The sequence below is a fragment of the Eschrichtius robustus genome, chromosome 6, assembly GCF_028021215.1.
Source record: "Eschrichtius robustus isolate mEscRob2 chromosome 6, mEscRob2.pri, whole genome shotgun sequence".
Taxonomy (NCBI): domain Eukaryota; kingdom Metazoa; phylum Chordata; class Mammalia; order Artiodactyla; family Eschrichtiidae; genus Eschrichtius; species Eschrichtius robustus.
In genome coordinates, this window is record NC_090829.1 from 96821010 (window position 1) to 96834382 (window position 13373).

General features: G+C 37.5%; 1 protein-coding gene across 19 annotated transcripts in view; it reads right to left on the reverse strand.

Annotated features, from left to right (window-relative positions):
• ZPLD1 (zona pellucida like domain containing 1) overlaps positions 1–13373 on the reverse strand; it is a 324181-nt gene that overhangs the window by 84134 nt on the left and 226674 nt on the right. For 14 of the 19 annotated variants that reach the window (XM_068545559.1, XM_068545572.1, XM_068545568.1 and 11 more), the window contains one exon: positions 1389–1505. The exons of 4 other annotated variants lie outside the window; for them this stretch is intronic. The gene's annotated coding sequence lies outside the window, so the exon portion shown is untranslated. Of the gene's footprint in view, positions 1–1388; positions 1506–10115; positions 10173–13373 lie in introns of those variants that run through there. One more of the 19 variants, XM_068545565.1, reaches the window with a different exon arrangement.

Genomic DNA, 13373 nt, shown 5'->3' on the forward strand with positions numbered 1-13373 from the left:
TAAGGCCCTTATTTCTGACTATAAAAGACACCAACAAGGAGGATCACACTGTCAATTATTGGTCAAGCTGAGATGTGCATTCGAACAGCGGCAGGAGTTACAATAAACTATAAGTGTAAGAGGCCTGGTCTGAGGGGTTAGAGAGACTTTGTCTGTCTTGATACCTCTTCAATGAAACAGAGTCTAAAATGTCATATTATTAATTAGTCCAGTTATGACCTTGGACAACTCACTTCATATCTCTCTCATTCTTTATCTGTCAAAAATCAAAGAGTTGAAATTACATTCTCTGAGTCCCAACCAGTTTCAAAAGTGTTTAACTCCATGAGAGAAAATAGAAAGGATAGAAGAAATGTAACCAAAGGCCCTTTTCACTAAAAATAGAGCTACCGGGGCTTCCCTGGTGGCGCAGTGGTTGAGAGTCTGCCTGCCAATGCAGGGGACACGGTTTCAAGCACTGGTCTGGGAAGATCCCACATGCCGTGGAGCGGCTGGGCCCGTGAGCCACAATTACTGAGCCTGTGCATCTGGAGCCTGTGCTCCGCCACAAGAGAGACCGCGATAGTGAGAGGCCCGCGCACCGCGATGAAGAGTGGCCCCCACTTGCCGCAACTAGAAAGCCCTCGCACAGAAACGAAGACCCAACACAGCCACAAATAAATAAATAAATAAAAATAAAAAATAGAGCTACCATATGAACCAGCAATCCCACTTCTGGGCATAGATCCAGAAAAGATGAAAACTCTAATTTGAAAAGATACATGCACCTCAATGTTCATTACAGCACTATTTACAATAGCCAAGACATGGACGTAACCTAAATGTCCATCAACAGATGACTGATAAAGAAGATGTAGTACAAATATACAATAGAATATTATGCAGCCATAAAAAAGAATGAAATAATGCCATTTGCAGTAACATGGATGGAACCAGAGAATATGTACTAAGTGAAGTAAGTCAGACAGAGAAAGACAAGTATTATATGATATCACTTATATGTGGAATCTAAAAAATAATACAAATGAATTTATTGACAAAACAGACACAGATTCACAGACATGGAAAACAAACTTTTAGTTACCAAAGGGGAAATGTGGGGGTGTGTGTGTAAATTAGGAGTATGAGATTAACAGGTACACACTACTATATATATAACAGATAAACAACAAGGACCTATATTCAATATCTTATAATAACCTATAATGGAAAATTATATATATATATATATATATATATATATATATATATATACACAAATCAATTTGCTGTACACCTGAAACTAACACAATACTGTAAATCAATAGAAAACAAAATAACAAACAAAACCAAAAAGGCCTTTTTCAAATAAACCTGAAAAATGTATCTTTCAGTATATCTGTTTTTACCTCTAATGTGGCATGGATCCCTGATGTGTCAGTTCAGGTCTTCTGGGAGGAGGTGCTGAGATGAAGTGAGGAGAGCAAGAGGTCCACTGGGGTTGAGGGGTAAGGGGTGGGCAGTGCCTGTGAAAAACAAAAGAGGAAGAAGCAGAAGTGAGCAGGAAAAGCTTTCAGGAACAACAAAGATCTGACACTAAGGAAAGGGAAGGAGGGAGAGAGCAGAAATGGGCACAGAAAGCCTCAGAGTGCTACAAACCTGAAAAAGTCTTTGGTAACTTGATGGGGAGCTCCAGAGCAAAGACGGCCCTTTGGAGAATACTCTCATGTAGCGTACAGAGGATCACCTGGGAAGACTGGCCTCATATCAAACACTGAGAGCATTCCTGAGGTCCTGCTGCTGGAGGTGGTTGTCTAACTACAAGTTCTTTCTTGCAGGGAGATTCATGGTGTACAACTCCATGGTTGCACCCCGATCATGTTAATTTTAAAAGCAAGCCATGATGTTAAGAAACCCAGGCATTTTTGTCAGATCCCTTCACAGGCTTACATTTCTAGGACTCAGTTCTAGTATTTTTAAAGTAATGGGACAGTTGATCATCATTAATGAGTATTGTATAATTAATGAGGATTAAAATAATTTTTAAAAAAAACGTGTGGAGTAGAGAAATTTAGAGCTAGAAGGAATCAAAAATTATTAGCCTAACCCCTTCATTTGACAAAGAGAAAACTGAGGCCCACTGGGACTAAGTACCCAATGATACCATCGGGCTACTTAGTGCCAGGGCAGGAATGGAACCCACACCTTCTCACCCCCAACCCAGGCCTCTTTTAAAGGAGCTGAACAAGGCAAAAAAAGAGAAATTTTATTTCACCAACAGTTCAGACTTTTAAAAAAATATTCAGAATTGGGAACAGATGTTCTGTCACACTGATGGGGCAGACAAGTAAAAGTTTAGAACAGAACTCAGCACCACAAAATCCATATAAGGTGAATCATATTACAGTTGACCCTTGAACAACATGGGTTGAACAGCTTAGGCCCACTTATACATAGATTTATTTTCGATAGTAAATACTACACAATGGATCTGTGGAATCTTGGACACGGGGAACCAAACCACATATAAGGAGGGCCAACGATAAATTATAGGTGAACTTTCAACTGAGAGAGTTGGCAACAAGGCTATCTGATTTAGCTTAAACATTTAAGTAACTAAAGTAAACATTCTGCTTCCATAAGGAAGAGATTTCTAACAACGAAAACTGAGAAACTATCTTGATCATTGGACAAGTGTGAATAGGATCAGGGAAGCCAAAAACCTTGGGGAGCTGGGTAAAAGAGAGAGATGTACTCCATCCTCTCCCTGCAAGCCAGAGAATAAGCCAAATGAGTAGCTCTCAACAAGCTATTTATTTAGAGAAATGTACAGCTTATACAGATTATAGGATAAATAAGTATGATACTTATTTGGGGATCACCATAATACTAAATGCTTTTCTCATGAGTCCACTCCAGTTACAATGTTTGTTATACAGAAAATAGTAATCTATAATCATTATCATTTTCAGGTAAATAATTATTATAGCAAGCGTTACTAGCTTGAAAGACACTGATAACTTCCTAAAAATACCTAAAAATATTTTGTTGTTTGAAGGACTAAGAAAAGTATATACGGCTAAAGCTAAGTGGCCCTTGAGGGAAGGGCTCTGAGACTATTACAGCTTTGACATGGTACCTTCTGTTATATAAAATGTGACCTCGTGTCTCAGAAGACCACTTGGCTGGAGGAGTTCTTCCTACTGGCACACTACTATACTGGGTGCTGTCTCTAGGCAGAAAAGTAGAGAGCAACTTTCTTCTATCAAAACATTTCTAGTTGAAATGGAAATATAGACCGTATATAGGAGATAGCTGAAGGGTTAGTATATCGTGCTCTGTCTTGGCTCTGGTCTCTACTTAGAGCTGTGTCACTGTTTGGATCTAGATCAGCTGAGTTTTGTTGACAGTGGCAGGGAGAAATTCTCCATCATGTTATATGGAATCCTAACAAAAAACCCTGGAGGACAAAAGCAAAAGCAGGTTTACTATCAACTCACCCTTACCTGAAATATTATCTCAATTCTAACTTTGGTTAACACAAAGTCCCTGGCTTTGTTCTCCAGGACAGTTCCCACACCCTCTAGAATTTAGAATTTCTAATTGAATGCCTGCATGAGGGCAGAGTACTCAGACAGCCTGTGCTTCAAAAGGCTCAAAATGAAAAAGGCACAGTAAAATAAATCAGTTGGACTACTTAGTGGTAAATGTCTCATTTTCCTGTTGTGTTTACCCTTCTGACCCAACGGAACAGTAATGTATATCCTCTCACTGCATTCTTAATAAGGTTATTTACACTGCATATCCAATGAATTTGTGCCCTATGCAATAAATTCTCAGCTCTGAAATGTGTGTGAGAATGTAGACATCATTATAAGGGGAATTAACCTGGTAAACGAGGAGCACCCTTATTGAAACTCTGGATTTTGATTATTCAAGAGTGACACAGGAATACAGGCAGTTTTGTGCAGAATTATAATGATCAGCCTTGCAAATAGCCACTGACTATGAATATGCAACTATCTTTTGGCAACAAGTGAAGAATTCTGACTTCATTTTTAAAATATTTCTGTGTTGGTTTGTAATTTCCAATGCCAGCAGAAGAAAAAATATTGCATGTATCTCCAATGTATAGAATCAAGGGCTTATTCGTCAGTAGTGATTGTATTTTGAACTGGTTGAGCCGAACAAAGCCAGAAGGAGGAAAAACAGACAAAGTAGAACTTTTTCAAGCCACACGACTGCTTTTCACCTCTAATATGCCCCAGATATTCTTCTATGTCTCACCTGCCTCTCAACCACATTGATGTCACTTCAACAACCACAGCTAAGACATACCAGGATAAATTAGAATTTTATCAATTTCCTGATTCATTAAGAGGTTAGAAAAATCCAAGGGTAAGTTAAAGCTACTAAGTTATAGTTCAAAAACAAAGGATCAAAGAAAAAACAAATATTTTCTCACTTAGGTAAAAGCCTGAGATAGATCACTTGACTTTAATTTCAGTCAGTTTCCTAACAAAGGAAAAATCCTGAAGATTAACATGGGACTTGGAGATTCTTCTTCTGCTTCTCCCACCTCCAGTTCATGATAGCTATCTCCTCTTCCTTGTGCCTTGAAGAGGCACAAAGGGAGGATATTTCAGAACCTATAATGTAAAAGATATTAAAAAGCTTTTAGCTTAGAAGCAAAACCTCATTCATCTAATGTCCCCTAAGCCCATGTATAAGATCCCACTGCCAGGTCTGAGCATCAGGGAGAAGACTGAGAGAGCATTTCCCTCTCTTGCATATGAATACCTACAGAATTTATAGCAGCCACAATAATAAATACAAATCCCACTGCTGGTCATGGTATAGGTGGAGTTACAAGGATGTACTTATTTGTGAAAATTGTACAGCTAAGATTTGTGCATTTCAATGTCCTTAAATTACATCTCACAAAAAAGAACTTCAAATACTACAAATAATAATTGAGTAGGGCTGGTGAGTGGGTGGAAGCAAAGATAAAACAAGAATGGCTGAACATTGATAATATTTTAAGCTGGGTGATGGGCACAGAGGGGCTCATTATACTATTCCATTTATTATGTGTGTGTTTGAAATTTCCCAAAATAAAAGGTTAAAAATGTTAATTGTTTCAATTTTATCACCAACTCACAGCCACAACTTTTATCAATATGAGGATTGTGATTAAAATACACTCACATGTTTGACATTTATCAATGCGGGATGAAGACAACAGCTTCACACAATCCAACCTCAAGGAAATAGCTTGAGACAATTTTTTAAATTCTGAATCTTTGCTTGAATAAAGATGGGCATTAAAGAAGCTTGTTCATAATCATCAAATAGTCTATTGCCTCGGGAAGTGAGGGATACCAAATGACCAATTCTGCATGGTCAGAGTTTTTTCAGTCTGCAGTGTTGTATGTATTTCTTTATACCACATATGGACTTAGCAAAGTCCCCTGACTACTCATATAGCCTTTATTTATTCTACTATCTCCAACATCCTCTGATTAGAAATACTCAGTTTTTGTACCGTTACATAGCATCCTATCTGACATATCAATATGCAAATACTGGCCTTTCTAAAAATGTTTACTTGATGTTCAAACGTTGGTACCATCCCAAGCAAAGATGAAACTGCTTTATCAGCAGGCATGTTTTCATATTACATAAGAAAGGGTTAGTGCTCAATAAATGTGAATTGAATGAATAAATGGTAGAAGAGAGATATTTAAACAATTAAAAGAATTTTATAATGGACTTCAAAGACAGAAGTAAAGAAAAGCAGTAAAATACTTAAGCAAAAGCAAAGCATTTGTAAAGATTTTAAAAATTAAGTTCATCTGAAAGCATTTATGGCATTTTTGTGGGCCAAGAAATGCCACAATATACTGAGGCTTTAAAAAATTACATATAATAGTCTTTACTCCTAAAAAGGGCTATTGGTTTAAGAGCTGCTAAGTGAAGCCATCAATGTCTAGGAAAAAAAATTGCCTTTGCTAAAAATACATTTATTACAGAGATAACCTTAGTTTCTTAAGTTTGACTTTGGATAAAAGTGGTTTCAAAAGGTCTAAACTTCAAAACCTAAAATGAGACAAAAAGGTTTGTGGAGTCTAAATCACCCCTTTACTACAGCTTGCATGTCAAATACTGAGTAGCAACAGCATGAAAACTCAAATAATGCTAACCACTCATAAACAAGTGGCTACATCAACTGTGCTAAGCCTTCTACACAATGGCTATCTTTTCATAACAAAGAGTAACAAGACAATAATTACCAATATCAAATGCCCAACTTAATAAATTAAAATTTACACAAAATCAACTAATTTTGGTAATGTTGTGGGTCATGGTACCTAGATGCCTAATCCCTCATTTCAAAGAGCACTGGATACAGTCAATGCTCTCTTCCTAGGAACAGGCCAAAAGTAGTACCTGCAGCCTTTTAAGGTATCTTGTGGAAACAACCTGTCAATCAAATGGACTGAGTGTCCATAATATGCAAAGTTTCCAGAAAAAATCAGAACAAAAGCTTCCTAGCAGTGTATGCACTGTTGAAACAGTTAGCTTTGCAGCAGCAAAAGCAAAAAATTGTGCAGGCTTGTCAAATGCTACTGTGCCAGGATATGAAAACATCAATAATGACTGCATCTAGAAATTTAATTTCAGCAGTCTTGTGAGATATATATATATATATATATATATATATATGGATATATATATAAATATATATATATATATATATATATATATATATATAAATATATATATATATATATATGGATCATATATAAATGGATCACTTCATCGCTCATTACGGAGGAAGTGTACTGAGGAAGTGTACCATATAACCCCAATTTTCTCTCACTGGCAACCTTTTGATGCTTTTTTCCTCCAAGGCTATAGCTTGTTTTCTTCTTAGAGTCAGCTTAACAATGAGCCATAATGGAAATCTTGCCCTAAAAATGTTTAGTCATGGGTTCAGTTGGTTAGAAAACAGCTAATGAAGTCAAGGTCAAGGTTCATCCTGGTATGACATTCATATCGAAGGAAAATATTCCACACCTGAGATCAGCTCCTGCTAAGGGTAAGTAGCCTCCTGCTGGATGATCATAGGCCAAAGGGATACTGGTTTGAAGAGTGCAGAGAGGCACAGATCCTATCAGCTGTGTGGACAGTCAGTAAAATAATCATTCTTGCTTTTTGTATTAGAATGAGTGAGTTGCTGAATGAGATTTGGAAATAAGAGAGGCTGCCCTTGAGCACCACACAACCCAAGTGAGAGAAGGAAGACATATAAAAGGGATAAATAATAAGTTATAAGGTATAGTGTATTTTTAGGACCAAGTAAATAGTGTAGCCAGTAAGTGTGGAAGGAGTGAAGAAAAAGGAAAGACTGCTTTTTGTTGGTGTAGTCAGAAGAAACATGAGGAGGCAACCTCAGCGCTAGCCCTTCTGAACATGCAGAAGGCAGAGGATGGGTGTTCAGTAAATGGAGACCCCTGGTTCATCCTCATAGAGAAGCTTGGGACCCTCCATCCAGGCAAATATACAGCTCAGGCTTTCCAGTGTGCATAGCAGGAGGTCAGCTCTTGCTTTTATTCCTTACCACTAAGGCTCTGGCTCATCCTTTAGTTAGTAACAAGGAATACAGGAGGCAGTGTTCAGGAAATAATTCATATCTAGAGACCTGCTAAGAAAAGTGCACATCAAGGAAAATCATTTAAACCAACCAATCCTGAAGGCTTTCTAAGCTCTATCCTTGGATCAAGTTAGAGCTTCTTAAAGCTACACATTATGAGTACCTTAGCTTAGTCTTTAAAAATTCACTAAATTATGCTTTAAAATTAAACTGTCTGAGTAGAACAGTAGTTACCAAGGGCTGAGTGGGAAAAATGGGGAGATGTTAGTCAAAGGTACAAACCTTCACTTATAAGATGAATAAGTTCTGGGGATCTAATATACAGTGTGATGACTATGGTTAATAATACTATATTGTATGCTTGAAATTTGCTAACAGAATAGATCTTCCACATTCAAACCAAAAAAAAAAAAAGTAAATATGTGAGGTGATGGACTTGTTAATTAACTTGATTGAGATAATTATTTCGCACTGTATGCATATATCAAATCATCATGTAGTACACCTTAAATACACACAGTTTTTATTTGTCAATTTAACCTCAATAAAGCTGAAAAAAATAAAATTAAATAAAATCAAACTCTGGCTTGGCAAAATTTATCAAAAATAATCATTCCATGCTTTCTGATCTAGTAATTCCAATTCATGCAATTATTTTTATAAATAATCTCCTTCGAGTATGTTGATATGCATATGTAGTCATTCATATTGCAGATGTATTTTCTTTTTTGTAGTTGGAAAACACTGGGCAGAACCTGAATGCCTACTGGTAGAAGAAAGGTTAACTGAATCAAGTTGCATCCGTATGATAAATACCATGCAGCCATTAAAAAAAAGGATGGTGTATGTTTACATATACTGACCTAGAACTAGCAAACTAAGAGTTAATATCTGAATGATGAGAAGGGACTATTCACATGAAGATCTAGGGTTAGAACATACGAGGGTTGGGTAACAACAAAAGCAAAACAACCTGGGGCAGGATGTATTGTTCTAAGAAGGTCATCAATGATTGAAGAGAAGTGGATGAGGAAGGGAAAGAATTGAAGATTGAGATCTGAGTGTGAAATGGATCATATATAGCCCTGAAGATCATGGTAGAGAGGTCATGACATTGTACCCCAAATATAATGGGAACCAGTAGAATATTTTAAGCAGATACCATGGTTTATGTTTTAAAATAGTCACTGTACCCTCTGTATAGAACTTGAATGGTATAGGCTACAGTGGAGTGGGAATCTAAATGTAGGTGGCCACTGCTGCAGCCATGCAAGAAGCTTGTATTGGTGGCAGTACAACCGTAGTAAGTAAATGGTTTGGGGATACATTCCGAAGATAAAATGCCTGTTTCCTCCTCCTTTACATAGTTCTTGTTTTCTTTATTTCTAATGCAATGGTGTTGTTATACACCTGAATTTTATTGTCCCACGTTGAATCCTTTATGAAAGCGGGTGGAACATAAACATAAAGTTCTAAAGAAAAGATCGTGTGTGTGTGTTTGTGTGTGTGTGTGTGTAAAGATAAGACCTAAGTAGCAACAGCATGAATATGCATGTGGAAAGAGCAAAAGCCAAGAATCCAACGGGCCTGTCTTCAAACTTGTGCTGTTGAAGATTTTCTTTATATTTAAAAGGGTGTGAGCATTAATAGCTATGCTCACAGCGGTCTGAAGACTAAGGGTTATTATTAAAAGTGCACAGTACAAAGTCTAGCACATTGAAGATGGTCAGCAATTGCTTGGGATTAAAATGAGTAGGACTTTGGATATCATACCATGGGGAAGATATAGGGATTTTTGAACAGGGGGATTGGGTGCAAAGCAGTGTTTTCAGAAGGTAGTATGTAGGTAGTTTCAGGAGGTAGTATATAAAGGGGAAAGGTCAGTTAGCAGATTATTGCATTCTTCACAACATCTATATTAGAAAGGGAAAAAAGAGATCTCATTATCACCATTGACAGACAAAGAAGAGAATGACTCACTTCAGGTCAAACAACAAATCAGGGGCAGAAATGAGTCCAGGCTGGAAAATCACACTTCCTCGTCTAAGTATGATAATTCTCTAGACCCCTGCTGCCTACATTATTCAAATATGGTACGTGAATCTGACCTTTTTCAAATATTAAAGTTCACTGCAACCCACTAGATAAATAATATACCAAAGATCAGAGAATAGCGAAAATAGTGGTTTCTCCCACGTTTCTAAAATTTTTCCCTTCTTTGAGATTTGTCTCTAATTTCCAATTTTCTTCTAAAATCAAAGCTTTTATTTAAATGGCACCAAACTATTCCTCTTTGCTCCTGCTGGATCTACATGTATATGTGTCTATGTGGCATGTGTGTGTGCATTCACATACACATTTATTTCTAAGGTAAAAGTGATCCATCAACATTAAGTCAACCATGCAGAAAATGCTTCTAAAGAGACATTATCATTTAGTTTACCATATCTTTGGAACAAGTAAAGGGTTTTACAAATACCTCAGAGGAAGTGTTGTAATCAGTAAATGTGAGAATTTAAAAGCCTTGTTGTTTAATGAAAGGGACAGCCTACCCTGTAAGAAGAAAACATAAAGTCATTTAAGATTCTTCAGTAAAAAAAAAAAAAAATTGTTATAATTTCATTGAGATCCAGTGCCTATTCAGATCAGGGAACTGTGAGTGATGTAGTATCCAGAATAGGTAGTAGATAATGTCATCTTCTAGATTCACCCAGCAATAAGGAGCAGTAACTCACATGGGCTCCTTGCAACTGTGTTGCCCCAGACCTAGAAACGTACCTTTTGGTATAGAATAGAGGGGCCTACATAACAAAGACCAAATATCCCTGATCTTCAAATTTTGAGACTTTTAATACTTAAAATACCTCATCAGAGCTCACCTACTCACTTCCAAGTTATAATTGAGGGAGGTTCCTAGATTATTTTTGAGCATCAGGGCAAGATGGCACTCTGATTGACACACTGATTGGAGAGTCTCCTGTCAACCCTCCTTCTGCAAGCACTACTTGCAAAGAAAGGGCCTTACATAAGTCTACCCAATAAAAGTCTGCCAACAAATGTTATGTTAACTAAAGCAGGAAGAGGAAAGAGAATATTGAGAGGAAAAGAGGGTCTTCCCTCACAGCTGGCCATTGATTGCCCCTGACAAAGACTCTCTCCTTGACCAAAATTTAGTTAGGCTTCTCTGAGCCTTTTTCCTGACATGGCCTTGACTTGGCCTTCCATGTCCATCCCTGCTAAACCCAGTTTTAGCAAGAACTCTGATAAGTCATTCCTGTATCCTTGATATCTGATCACTCTTCATATCTCATCAAGTTCTTATCTCTCATTTTGATATCTGATCACCTTGTCTTCAGCAAGAATCTTATTAAATTGGTTTAGCAAGAATCCCACAACCCTTGATGTCTCCTCTTAGTAATTTTCCCCCTACTGACCCTGCTGACTCTGCTCTTTGGCTGTAAATCCTCATTTGTCCTTATTGTATTAGGAATTGAGCTCAGTCCCACACTGAAGTCTCTTTTCCCCTACTGTGAAAATACAGAATAAACTCTGTCTTTACCACCTTTAACTAGTGTCTGACTCTGTTTTTCTTTGACACCACATGGAAGCTCTCCCAATTACAAGCATCTTTACACTTCTTGTAGCACCACTGATTCCCTTGATGACAGTAAAACTAGCACACAGCCGATGGTCAAAATGTGTTTCCTGACTATCACTGAATTGAAGGGGATAAGAATTTTACGCTATGAGAAATGGTAGAAGTTGTTGGAAACAAAGTAACATATGTGTCATTCTTATTTTCTTCCTCTTATCCTTCTCATTAAGTATAATTTCTTATGTCCCTGGCATTGTTGCTAAATACTTTATCTGTATTATTTCACTTAATCCTCACTGCAAACCTATGAGACATAAACCAAGTAATCTGTGTTTTAGGAATGAGGCTGCTGAGGCCTAGTTAGTAAGTGGTGGGGGCAGAACTCTAGTCACTTAAGCCTAGGACACATTTCCTTAACCATTCTGCTCAGAGAAGTTGCCAGGTGGAGAAGTAGAGACCATGTACCCAACCACACAGAGGCTGGAAAGAAGACCACATGTTGATGAATCACCAAGAAGTTTAGTAATAGACTAACTTGTGAGAACAGGAGAGGGGGTGAGGGGTGCAGTGGCTAAAAGCCTAGGCTTTAGAGAGAGAGAGAGAGAGAACACACTCTATGTGAGTGCTACCTCTGCTACCTGCTAACCCTGTGATCTTGGGGAAGTTATTTATCTTATCCCAGCCTCAGTTTCCTCATCTGGGCTGTGCTGTGTTAGCTATTCATATTATTACCATATTTCCTGGATCCCAAAAGGGCAAGTTTTTTGTTTGATGTCTCTAAAAATCAAGATGTATCAAATAATCAATATAAAATAATCTTCTCAGCTGAAAAGCAGAGGAGTAAGATGCAACCCAATTGTTTTGCCCTGAGTATAGGAAACTAGCCTGCCTAAAAGGTGTTTGTTCATTAACTCATTTGAGTTCTTGCACTGGTAGTGTTACACGCAATTGAATTTTCACTGAAATATGTATCTCTAATTGTCACTTAAATGTCTTCAAAAAAGATTACACTATGAGGCAGCTTGAGTATGCAGAAGATTGTCACATCCAGGTAACGCAATTAGAGACAGAAGACATTGCCAGTGTTTGAGAATAAATCGTAAGACTTTGAAAGGCAGTGAAGCATAGCATGGCTGATTCATACATCATGAGGACTATCTCTGGGGCACCACCATCTGCCTGACAAATGTTTCTACTAGGTTTTCAAGAGAAGCCATTAAACTTCCAACAACATATAATTCAATTAAAGAAAAAAAGGATCTATGAATTAACAAGAAGCAAATGCAAACAGAACACCTCGAAATGACAATGTCTATCTCTAAAGAAATTGTGAGTGTGGGTTATGAAAAGCAACATGTCAAAATCAAACTACACAATTTCCAATAGCCTAAAGAAAATCAGAAGAATCTTTAGATTCTGACTGTAAGGAAAACTTGGGCTCAAATTTGATTGTCATATTTAAAAAGATAATATTTTATATTGCATTGATTAAGATAAGCAATTAACTCATAAAACAAATGTTTGTGTTTTGTACACACCTCCAAGTCTCTTATGAAATTAGTTTTGTCTTATAATAGATGGCATGTTTGAGACAAAGTAATACGATGTTATTATTATGAGTATATAGAGGTGTATTAATTTCCTTATTGCTGTTGTAACAAATTATCACAGAATTGGTGGCTTAAAAACAACACAAATTTATTGTCTTATAATTTTGGAGGTCAGAAGACCAAATGGTTCTTATGGGGCTAAAATCAAGGTATCAGCAGGGCTGCCCTCCTTCTGGAGGTTCAGAATCCATTCCTTGATTTTCCAGCCTCTAGAGACCACCTGCATTCCTGGGCCTATGGCCATTTTCCATCTTCAAAGCCAGCAACTGCATAACTCCAACCTCTGCTTCTACTGTGTGTCTCCTTCTCTGACTCTCCTGCCTCCCTCTGTCCCTTGTAAGGACCCACATGATTACATTGGGCCCACTCAGATATTCCAGAATAATCACCCTATCTCAAGATCCTTAACCACATCAGATATTCCAGAATAATCACCCCATCTCAAGATCCTTAAACATATCTGCAAAATTTCTTTTGCTATGTACAGTAACATAGCCACGGGTTCTGGGGATTAGGACATGGACATCTTGGG